The sequence below is a fragment of the Prionailurus viverrinus genome, chromosome E2, assembly GCF_022837055.1.
Source record: "Prionailurus viverrinus isolate Anna chromosome E2, UM_Priviv_1.0, whole genome shotgun sequence".
NCBI classification, from domain to species: Eukaryota; Metazoa; Chordata; class Mammalia; order Carnivora; family Felidae; genus Prionailurus; species Prionailurus viverrinus.
The window spans coordinates 42,394,871-42,406,202 of record NC_062575.1 but is presented as its reverse complement, the minus strand read 5'-3'; the positions used below and the strand labels follow the sequence as shown (position 1 = coordinate 42,406,202).

Below are 11,332 nucleotides of genomic sequence, written 5' to 3'. Positions count from 1 at the left end.
CTGTGTTCCCAAATTTTGACATATAATGCTCTTACTGTCCTCTCTTTATAGCTGGTGACTTTTGTTGATTTCCAGTTGGACCAGGGAAGTGACTGTATGTTTACAGGTTACTGGTATTTTTTGTTGGTTTAACTAATCATTTTGCTATTTTTTTTTTTCATAGTGGTAAGAGCATGAGCCCTGTTATTTGGGGGAATTAATTTAGGTGTTTTTGTTTTTGTTTTTGGTAGCATAGTATATGGTTATTTTTTTTTTCAACGTTTATTTATTTTCGGGACAGAGAGAGACAGAGCATGAATGGGGGAGGGGCAGAGAGAGAAGGAGACACAGAATCGGAAACAGGCTCCAGGCTCTGAGCCATCAGCCCAGAGCCCGACGCGGGGCTCGAACTCACAGACCGCGAGATCGTGACCTGGCTGAAGTCGGACGCTTAACCGACTGCGCCACCCAGGCGCCCCAGTATATGGTTATTTTTTGTCTATTACCATGGACTTTTGAAAAGATTGTGGGTCTTTTGTTGTTGTTGAAGAGATAAGGAAATTGATAGATTTATCACTTTATATTTTTCAAATATCCTATATCCACTTGTCTAGTGTATCCTGCCACTTTCCTACAGGACTCTTGGGATGCATTATGTTGGGTAGGTGAGGAGGAGCTAAAAGAAATCAAGAAATGGTTTCCATTTGGGGATGGAGGAGGATCTCTAGAGTAGAGGGGAGGTACGTGTGTTTTATACTCTTAACAATGATCACAACCGGGGCGCCTGGGTGGCTCAGTCGGTTAAGCGTCCGACTTCGGCTCAGGTCTTGATCTCACGGTTCGTGGGTTCGAGCCCCACGTCGGGCTCTGTGCTGACAGCTCAGAGCCTGAAGCCTGTGTCAGATTCTGTGTCTCCCTCTCTCTCTGCCCCTCCCCCACTCGCACTCTGTCTCTCTCTGTCTCAAAAATAAATAAACATTAAAAAAAAATTTTTTTTTTAAACAGTGATCACAACCAGTGTAATAGGAGGGCTTATTTCCAAAGAGATAAGCTGGGTGGCTCGGTTGGGCATCCAACTCTTGGTTTTAGCCCAGGTCATGATCTCCTGGTTCATGGGATCGAGCCCCACATTGGGCTCCATGCTGACATTGAGGAGCCTGCTTGGGATTCTCTGTCTCCCTCTCTCTGCTTCCCCCCTGCTCATGCACACACTCTTTGAAAAGAAAGAAAAGGAGGGAGGGAGGGAGGGAAGGAAGGAAGGAACGGACCCAACAGTCATTTGTAACATACTGCTCTAAGTAGAAAAAACAGTTCATGAATGACTGGTAGAAAGAATTTCAATATCAAACTTAGAGCTGCCTTAAAAAAATCTGCATTGAGACAGTGAGTTGATGCAAACATTCTGTATCTGGGAAAAATACTCTTCTTGTGACTTCTAACACTCCACAAAATAAAATTGTGCTTTTGAGAGGGACCATCCTGTGCTGTGACTTGTGCCAAGGTTCGGGTTAGGTTGACTGGAGGGAGGGCTTCAGGCAGGAGAAGGAATGGGACTTAGAGGTGGGATAACTTGGCAAATGCTACAGGCAACGAGACCTTGTTGGGAGCACAGTTACATACCAGAATAGTAGGGATTCTTAAGGGTGAGCTACTCTATTGTGTGGACAATGGAATGCTGGTGACTTTTTCAAAAGCAGAACCACTTATTTATAATGAATAGTATTAGTTCAAATATTTGGCCAGGGGGCGCCTGGGTGGTGCAGTCGGTTAAGCGTCCGACTTCAGCCAGGTCACGATCTCACGGTCCGTGAGTTCGAGCCCCGCGTCGGGCTCTGGGCTGATGGCTCAGAGCCTGGAGCCTGTTTCCGATTCTGTGTCTCCCTCTCTCTCTCTGCCCCTCCCCCGTTCATGCTCTGTCTCTCTCTGTCCCAAAAATAAATAAACGTTGAAAAAAAAATTTTTAAAAAAAAACCAAAAAACAAATATTTGGCCAGATAATACCTCTTCAGCATCACATGGGCCTTCAGGTCTGTATCTCAAGTATTCATAAGAAAGAGTGAGGAATCATTTCTTTCTTATTATTATTTCTTAGATTTCTTCACATTATAAGAAAAATTCTTTTTCAGAGGTTGCTCGCTTTTCTAGATTAAATACGTAGGCAATACTGCAGCTGCAGGAGAAACCAAGGGATCGCTTCCCACGTAAGCCGAGTGGGACGAAAACCTATAACGATCTGCTACGAACTGCAAGGCAAAAAACCAAAGAGTGCCGCGCACGGTACCCTCACTAAGTGAAGCGTAAGGTGTCATTACCCACTTGCCATTCCCACTACGTCATGAGAGCAATTCAAGTTTGGGGAAAATAGTTTAATGTATTGCTCAGAAACAAAAGTTGTTTCTATCTTCCCATCTCCAACAAGGCGGTGGCTCTGAGGTCCAGCACCGCCATGCAGCCTCCATTCTGTCCCACACTCACGAGAGATGGTCCAGAGCGGGCCGGGCGTCCAGGGTGGTGAACTGGTAGTCCTGTTTGACCTCACCGCCATCGCAGTAGCCGATGACCTATCTGACTTCTGGCCCACAAGGGTGGATGTTCCAATCGTGCCTGTCAAAAGGCAACTTGTACCCCATCCAGGAATGAATTCTTGCCCTTGGTGAATACTCTTTCTCTTTACCTCCGAACCGGATGAGTGATGGAGCACGAAGGATGTTCGGCGGCATGAATGGCTTCCTACTTCCGGATCTCCTTCCGGGCTTGCTCATTATTCTGATTGTGAATTCTGATGCTATTATGCTGTCTTTGTGACTAATATCCTCATCCTTCCATTTCCACCCTTCCCGTACCATCGCATTCCAGAGCATCTGTTCTGAAGGATAAACCCACTTATTCTCCGAATCTGCTCTCGGAATGGATGAGTCCTCTCTCACAGTAAACGGTGCAAATGGCTGATCGGTGGTGGTGGGGGCAGCGTCCGATCAGGTGGTGGCATCAGATGAGAATCTAGGTGCTCCTTATTCTCGGCCACAGCGCCCGTAACAGGACATCCCATGGACTCACACACGCGATCCTGCCCTGGCGAGCAGGCACAGGGCTCATTTTGTTCTCACAAGATGGGTCACATGCTCTGCACTGGACAGCCTTTCATTTTCCCTTCATGCATGGGACATCCTGATGATCTGAAGCATGTGAGGTCTGAACTGTAACAGTGGGGGTAGATGCAGACAAATCCACGATTGGAACCCTGGCGCTGAATCCAAACAATTCTGACTCCTGTCCTGGGCCGCTGTCGGGAGCCTCTAACCGCCTTCTCTCTCTCGGTCACCATTGTCGCGGTCACCGCTGGTGCTCGAGTACACCTCTCCAGAGTTTAGTTTTCACAGGAGAGGGACCACATGGCTTGTCCTTGGTCCTGCGTCATGATTTCTGTGGTGTCCCCGGACTCTTCATGAGTGAAGAACCTTTTATGGAAACACTGGAGCACCGCTCCAGTTGTGGCAAACCGTAATTTGTTTTTTTGTTTTCTGAAAATGTTGGCTCATTGATGGTTCAATTTGACCTGTTTACTTGCCAGAGAGATGCAAATCTTAGGCCGCTTAAGAATTCAAGAATGAATTCCCTGGGGGATGTCTTTCTGTGGTCAAGGTAATGACCAGTTCAATAAAGGGCCAAGCATAATCATGATGTAGAATAAAATGCGTTATGCAGGGTGGTCCAAACCCTGAGAAGGTCTTGAACTACTGTGCACATCTTGATTGCTAATTGGAAAAAGGTGTTTCAGCCCAGAAACCATTGAAATACGCGAACTGAGAGGCATCGGTTATGGAAATTAAAATCAAAGGCATCAAGCTTCACATTTCTGATTACATATTCAAACCACAAAATTACAGTGTATAAAATCAATTTTTATTATAGTCATAAGTAGTAATTAGACATAGACTTTTAAAATTCAAATCATATTTGTATTAGGTGAAATTTCTCCACCTCTTTACCCCCACGCAGAAAAAGATCTGAATGGGAAACGGCTGCCAGAGGCTGCTTATCTTACAGGTCGTCCTTAAAATAGCTCAGCCGTAACCCCCTCAGTCTGATGGGGACACACTGGGGAAAAAAAATGAAGAGGTTGTCTCCCTTCAAATATTGTACCATGTATGTTCGCAGCTGCTAGTTTTTCGAGCTTCCGACGTTTCGTCAAGGAACCGATGCCAGAGAAAGGGGAAAAGAAAATGAGGGTGGGGTAGAGAAGGGGTAGAGAGGTAAAACAGCAAAGACCAGTTCTTCACCAGAGTAAGTAAGAGGGGCCGGGAAGCAGTGAAAACCCTAGCACCCAGATTGTGGTCTCTAAATACCATTCCCTACCTAAAGGAAACAAGGCTACTTGGAAAATAGTGGATTCCAGTTCTGGAGCAGAAAAGGTACAAACAAAACCTGGAATGCCTTGTTCCCAAGTGCAAGGACATGCCCCAGGATTGATGGGAACATGGCAAAAGGACACAGGAACTAGCTTTGGAGACATCCCCACTGGGCAGATCTGGGGGTTGTAACACATTGGATGAAAAATAGTTTGAGTCGTACTAATACTGATCCTCATGCCCCTAAAATGAATGACAATGAATAAATGGAGAAGAAATGGTAAAACTAGAAAATCACTCTTTTGCAACAAGTTTTTGTCATAATTGATTCATAGAAAACTTACTGGTGGATGCTAAACCACTGAGTTTAGAGAGGGAGAGAGAGAGAGAGAGGAAGAGAAAGGGAGAGAGAGAATCCCAAGGAGGCTCCACAGCCAGAGCCAGCGTGAGGCCTGAAGCAGGGCTTGATCCTATGAGCCTGGGATCGTGACCGGAGCCGAAATCAAAAGTCAGATACTCAACTGTCCTTTGTTCTTAGGATTCACAGGCTGAAGTCCTTAGGAGTAAAGGGTCGTGGATGTCTGCAACTCATACTGGATACTTTAGCCTCCGTAAAGTATCTAGGTGCTCCTTATTCTCGGCCACAGTGCCCGTAACGGGACATGCCACGGACTCACACACGTGATCCTGCCCCTGGCGAGCAGGCACAGGGCTCATTTTGTTCTCACAAGATGAGAGAGTGATGAAGCAAATGTAAAACATTAACGAGTGGTGAACCTAAGCGAAGGATATGTGGCTGATCATGATACTATTATTTCAATTTTCTGAAGGTTTGAAGATGGTTAAAAGTAAAGATTGAGGGAGAAAAGTGAGCCGAATCAGTGGGATTCTATGTTAGATGAGTTTCAGGTAAAAAGAATGAATTTCGTGGCGCCTGGGTGGCTCAGTCGGTTAAGCGACCGACTTCAGCTCGGGTCGTGATCTCACAGTTTGTGAGTTTGAGCCCCGCGTCGGGCTCTGTGCTGCTTCAGATTCTGTGTCTCCTTCTCTCTCTCTGCCCCTCCCCGACTTGTGCTCTGTCTCTCAAAAATAAATATATGTAAAAAATTAAAAAAGAATGAATTTAGGTGCAATCACATTTTTAAACTAATGTCAATAGGATTGCAATTCATTCTTATTTTTCTTAAATGAACAAGTTTTTAGGCATGTTAAATTAAAAAAAAATTTTTTGTAATTTTATTTTTGAGAGAGAGAGAGAGAGAGAGAGAGAGGGCAGCAGAGAGAGCGGGAGACAGGATCTGACACAGGGTCTACACTGTCAGCAGAGAGCCCAACGCAGGGCTCCTGCGATCATGACCTGAGCCGTAGCTGGAAGCCTACCTGACTGAGCCACTCAGGCGTCTCTAGGCATGTTAAATTTTAGGGCAAAAATATGCTCATGTGATTTACAAAAAGGTACATAGAGAAATTTCCTTCCATCCTTACCCCCAACTCCTCTGTTTCTGTCTCAGTTGCCCCTCTGCCTTTGGTTTCCTATGGACCCGTTTAGAGATTGGGTATACATAAATACGAAACATAAATTCTGCTTTTCTTCCTTTGCTGTTCAGGATAGCTCGTTCTACATATAGTTCTGGATCTTACCCCTCACCTAACAGTATCTTAGATATTGGGGCACCTGAGTGGCTCAGTCAGTTAAACATCTGACTTCGGCTCAGGTCGTGATCTCACGGGGTTTGTGAGTTCAAGCCCCACGTGGGGCTCTGTGCCGACAGCTCAGAGCCTGGAGCCTGCTTCGGATTCTGGGTCTCCCTCTCTCTCTGCCCCTCCCCCACTTGCGCTCTATCTCTGTCTCTCGCTCTCAAAAATAAATAAACATTAAAAAAAAATTGTTTAGACCTTAGATATCATTCCGTGTAAATACAGAGAGCTTTGTCATCTGCATCTTTTACTGTAGCTGCGTAGCATCCACTGTACGAACATACCGTCATCTGTTTCGCTCTTGACCGACTCTAGATGGCTTCTTGTCTTGTGCCATTTCAAACAATACTACAGTCAGCACCGGTGCACGGACACCTTTTCACACACACTTGCTGGCACGAATATCCGCAGAAGGAAACAATCAGATGGGAACTGGCAAAGGATGTGCTGTTACAACTTTGGTGGCTATCGCTAACGGAGACACGGTGCTCCTTCACGTACGGTTCCACCCCCAGTGCAGAAAATTGCCTTCCCCGCAGCCTTGACAACAGCATGTGCTGCCAAAGCTGTGGAGTTTGGCCAGTTGGATGGAGGAAAAATGTATCTCAGGGAAACGTTCATTTGCCTTGCTGTAAGGTTGAGCATCGTGTCCTGTGTGGAAGAAGCACTGGCAGTACCTCTTCTGTGAGCTGTTTGCTCGCATCTTTTGCCTCTTTGTTATCTGATTATATTTTATGGGAACCCGGAGTTTATTAGAGGAATTAGAACTTCCTCAAATGTGTGGGAAGATAGAGGCCGGGGCCAGAGGTGTTGAAAGCCTCTAATGGCGACAGGCAGAAACGCTGGTGCAGCCGGGGGATCAGAGCCTGCGGGAAAGTGCTTGGAGCTGGGTGCGTGAAGGAGGAGGTCTGAGAGAGCCAGGCTGTGCGGGCACTGTAGCCCAGCACTCTGCAGTGGTGCCCGAAACCAGCAAGTGTTTCACCAACGACACCTTTCAAGGGAAACGGCGTCTGCTTCACTTCCGTCCGTTCGAACCTCTCTTGGCCACCTTTAACCCTGGGCCATGCAGGAGACTGGTTTCCCAGCCTTAGACCAGACCGGTGGTTTCAAGTTGAGAATATCCAGCACGTCCCGCCCCTTTGTCATCCTGGCATCCATACGCACTTCCTTTCCCTACACTTAAGTCTCAAAGAGGAACAGAACCGCAGTCACCCAGCAACTATCTCTCATGTACCCATCTTTAGGTGATGTTCGTTCCTCTTCTCTCTGAGTCACAATCCACCTTTGGTGCCCTGTAACTGAAGTACTGAGATACAAGGTTCACTGCTTATTGTAGTCAGTTCCTGCTGCTCTAATGGAATATTCATAGATGGGGTGGCTTAAACAACACACGTTTATTTCCCATATTCTAGAGGCTGGAAGGCCAGGATCAAGGCACTGGCAGATCTGGTGCCTGGTGAGGCCCCTCTTGCTGGTTTATAGATGACTGCCTTCATGCTGTGTCCTCAAGTGGTGGAGAGAAAGGGACAGAGAACCAGAGCGGGAGGGGGATAGGAGGGAGAGGAGGAGGGAGAAGGAGAAAAGGAAGGGGAGGGGGAGGGAGAGGGAGCCTGGGAGAGCTTGGTGTCTCTTCTTACATAATCCTATTCATGAGGGTGGAGCCTCGCAAAGTCTCCACCTCCAAATACCGGTCACACTGGGCAAGGAGTTTCAGCATAGGAATTTTGGTGAGACCCACTGTGAAAAGTCTAAAGGTCTGGCTTTCTCTTGGGAATCTGTAGTTCATTTATAGTTCTTTCCAGTCCAGATGCAGTTTACCCACCAGGGATCATTCTTATCGTAAGCAATGTTGCCTAGAAGCATAGTTAACAGACCATCATATCAGGCTTCCCCAGCAAATCAGTTACAGTGAACCACCCCCAAACGTGGTGGCTTAGAACAACAGCCTTTTATTTGCTCATGATTCTGTGGGTTAGCACTGGGCTGGCCTCCCCTGTGTGGCTCTTCTGTGGGTCACTCAAGTGGTTGTAGTTATCTGGTGTTCCACTGAGGCTGGATGGTCTAAGATGACCTCGTTCTTGCATAGCTGGTAGGTGCTTATTGAATTCTTATAGTTTTCAATGAATTCCCTTGAAATTTCCAATTATACCATCTACAAATAGTGATAGTATACATCTTCCTTTCTAACTTTTATGCTTCAGATTTCTTTCTCTTAACTAATTGCATTGGCTAGTACTGCCAAGACAATGCTATGTGACAGCAGTGATGGTATATTCTTCGTGATTCTAGTGGGAATGTTCTCAGTGCATCCGCACTATGTTGATACTTGGGTTGGCTTTGGGTTGAGATTTTAAAAAATCACTTTGGAAGTAGATGGATATCCCCTTGTTTCAGTGTTTATTAAGAATGGCATTCAGGGGCGCCTGGGTGGCGCAGTCGGTTAAGCGTCCGACTTCAGCCAGGTCGCGATCTCGCGGTCCGTGAGTTCCAGCCCCGCGTCGGGCTCTGGGCTGATGGCTCAGAGCCTGGAGCCTGTTTCCGATTCTGTGTCTCCCTCTCTCTCTGACCCTCCCCCGTTCATGCTCTGTCTCTCTCTGTCCCAAAAATAAATAAACGTTGAAAAAAAAAAAAAAAAGAATGGCATTCATTGAATGTATCTTTTGAGCATTTAGGAAACAATCATAATTTCTCCTTAGGTTCAATAACTTGAAAACAATTCACATGGTCAGAAATCTATTCACAGAATTCAAATCAATTTCCCATTTGATATTGGCTATAGAGTATCTTCTAGGGAGCTAAGTCCAGGGTGTCCAGGATCAGGATAATAGGAGAAATAGATGACTTTGAGTTACATTTTGGAAATAAAACCAATGATGGATTCAGTGTGACAATGTGGGGTGTGAAGGATAAGGAGGAACTAAGGATGATTCCTGGGTTTGTTCTTGAGAAATGGCTCAGGCTGAGGTCCCCACCTTTCTCACCTTGCCCGACACCTGAGATCTGTGAGTCCGCTGACCACTGTCTCCACTTTCTGTTCTGCAACCTTAGGGCCTCTTCCTTCACTGTTTCTTCTCTGTCTCTTGGTGGGCTCTTCTCGACCTGCTTTCACCTGGATGCCCAGGTGGAAACCCCCACCTTGGCTGTGTTCTTAGCTGCCTTCTCTCCCTGAACAGACTTGGAAAATCTCATCTCTAACACAGGGTATCGCCTATGATGTACCACTTGTGATGCTGATGGCTTCCACACCCGTGCCTGTAGCTCTGTCTTGCTCCTGGTTCCCAGCTGAAGATCCACTTGCCTGTGGGACTTCTCTCTACATGGATCTTCTGCAGGTGTCTCAAAGCCTTCAAGTCTAAAACCACATTCCTTACCTGCTCCGATTCTTGGTTCTGATTGCGTTTTTGTCCACACCACCAAGCAATTCTTCGACACCAGCTGAGTGTCCTAAAATTCAACTCCATTCAGACACTGTCTACCTGGACACAGCATCAGACCCCACAGGTTGAGGGCTCAGTCCCACAAGACTGCCTCCTGACTCCTTCAGACACAATCGAGAGTTCAGGGTGTCATCTGTGCTTCTGACTGGCTGTAGATCAGAGGTCCCACGCCCCCCCTCCTTGGGTTTGATTAAGTTACCAGAGTGGCTCACAGAATGCAGAGAAGCATTTTACTTAACGGATTACCAGTTTATTATAAAAGGATAGAACTCAGGAACAGCCAGATGGAGGAGACGCATAGGGCAAGGTATGGGGATGGGTGTGCCGCTCTCCCCAAATCTCCACTTGTTCACCAACCCAGAAGCTTCCTGAACCCCATCCTTTTAGGGTTTTTATGGAGGCTTCATTACATAGGCAAGATTGGTGAAATCATTGACCATTGGGTATTGATTCAACACCCAGCCCCGCCTCTTCCTCTCCTGGAAGGTCAGAGGGTGGGGCTGAAAGTTCCAACCCTCTCACCAGAGTGGTTCCCTTGGCAACCAGCTTCCAGCCTCAGGCATTTCCCCCAAATTGCCTCATTAGCATAACAAAAGACACCTTTATTTCTCTCAGCACTTAGGAAATTCTAAGAGTTTTAGGAGCTCTGAGGCAGAAAAGGGAAGAAGACCAGTATGTTTTCCTTATTACAAATCACAGTATCACATCTACCTTTCCCCAGACACGATGTGGGGGGCCGGTGTATCCTAGGTTCCTTTCCCTCCTTCCTTTTTCCTGATCACGAAACAAGTCCTGAAGATTCTACTATCTGTGATCTATTCCTTCCAGCTTCTTAGTCCTGGTCATCTGTGTTGGGACGCCCCTGACAGCATCCTCCGTGCCCTCTCCACTCCCTTCCTGCATTCCTAACTTCTTTGTTTTCTTCAAGTGTCTTTAAAAAATCTGTTCAGAGGAGCACCTGGGTGGATTAGTGGGTTGAGTATCTGACTCTTGATTTTGGCTAAGGTCATGATCTCACGGTTCGTGGGTTCAAGCCCCACATCGGGCTCTGCTCTGACAGTGTGGAGCCTGCTTGGAATTCTCTCTTCCTGTCTGCCCCTTACCCTCTCTCTCTAACTGAAAATAAACATAAATAAACTTAAAAAAAAGAAGCATATTGCATACATTTATAATATATAGTATTACATAATATATTCATACATATTATATATATATACTTATATATGTGTACATGTACTTATATATATGTGTATATGTATGTATACATATGTATATATATACATATATACATATATGTATATATATACATATATACTTTATATATACATATATATGTATATATACATATGTATATGTATGTATGTGTGTATATGTACATATATATATGCGCATATATATACATATATATACTTTACCAGTCTAGAATGATTCAATACACGTTTTTTTCCTATTTGTATATTCATAGAAGATACCTAACGTTTATTGAAGGCTCTGTGGGCCTTCTGTGTGGTGTGCTTCCGGAGCCTTTATTTCCTTAATCCTATCACAGTCCCATTTTACAGATGAGGAAGTGGAGTCCAGAGAGGCTGAGCAGCTGGCGATAGGAGAAGCTGGTATTGCCTCTAGGGGCTGAGATGTTTACAGCTCCTCTGGACAAAGAGCAGTGGCTGATGTTTCCCTAGTTGTGCAGGTTATTCAGGGGTACTTTTGACAGTCCTGTTCAGTTTCTGATGGTGATGAGTTTGGAAAAAAAATGATTCACGGAGGCGGCTGATTGCTCTCCAGTCCTTGCTGCTTATGTTGTACGTGGGGCTGTGAAGGTGAAGCCTGTTGAGCAGGTGGCCAGACAGTAAGTAGGTTACAGACATT

At 45.8% G+C, this 11,332-nt stretch overlaps 1 pseudogene; it reads right to left on the bottom strand.

The window, feature by feature from the left end:
- Window positions 1–2,357: 2,357 nt before the first annotated feature.
- On the bottom strand, window positions 2,358–9,487 carry LOC125152555 (holocytochrome c-type synthase-like; annotated as a pseudogene).
- Window positions 9,488–11,332: the final 1,845 nt, after the last annotated feature.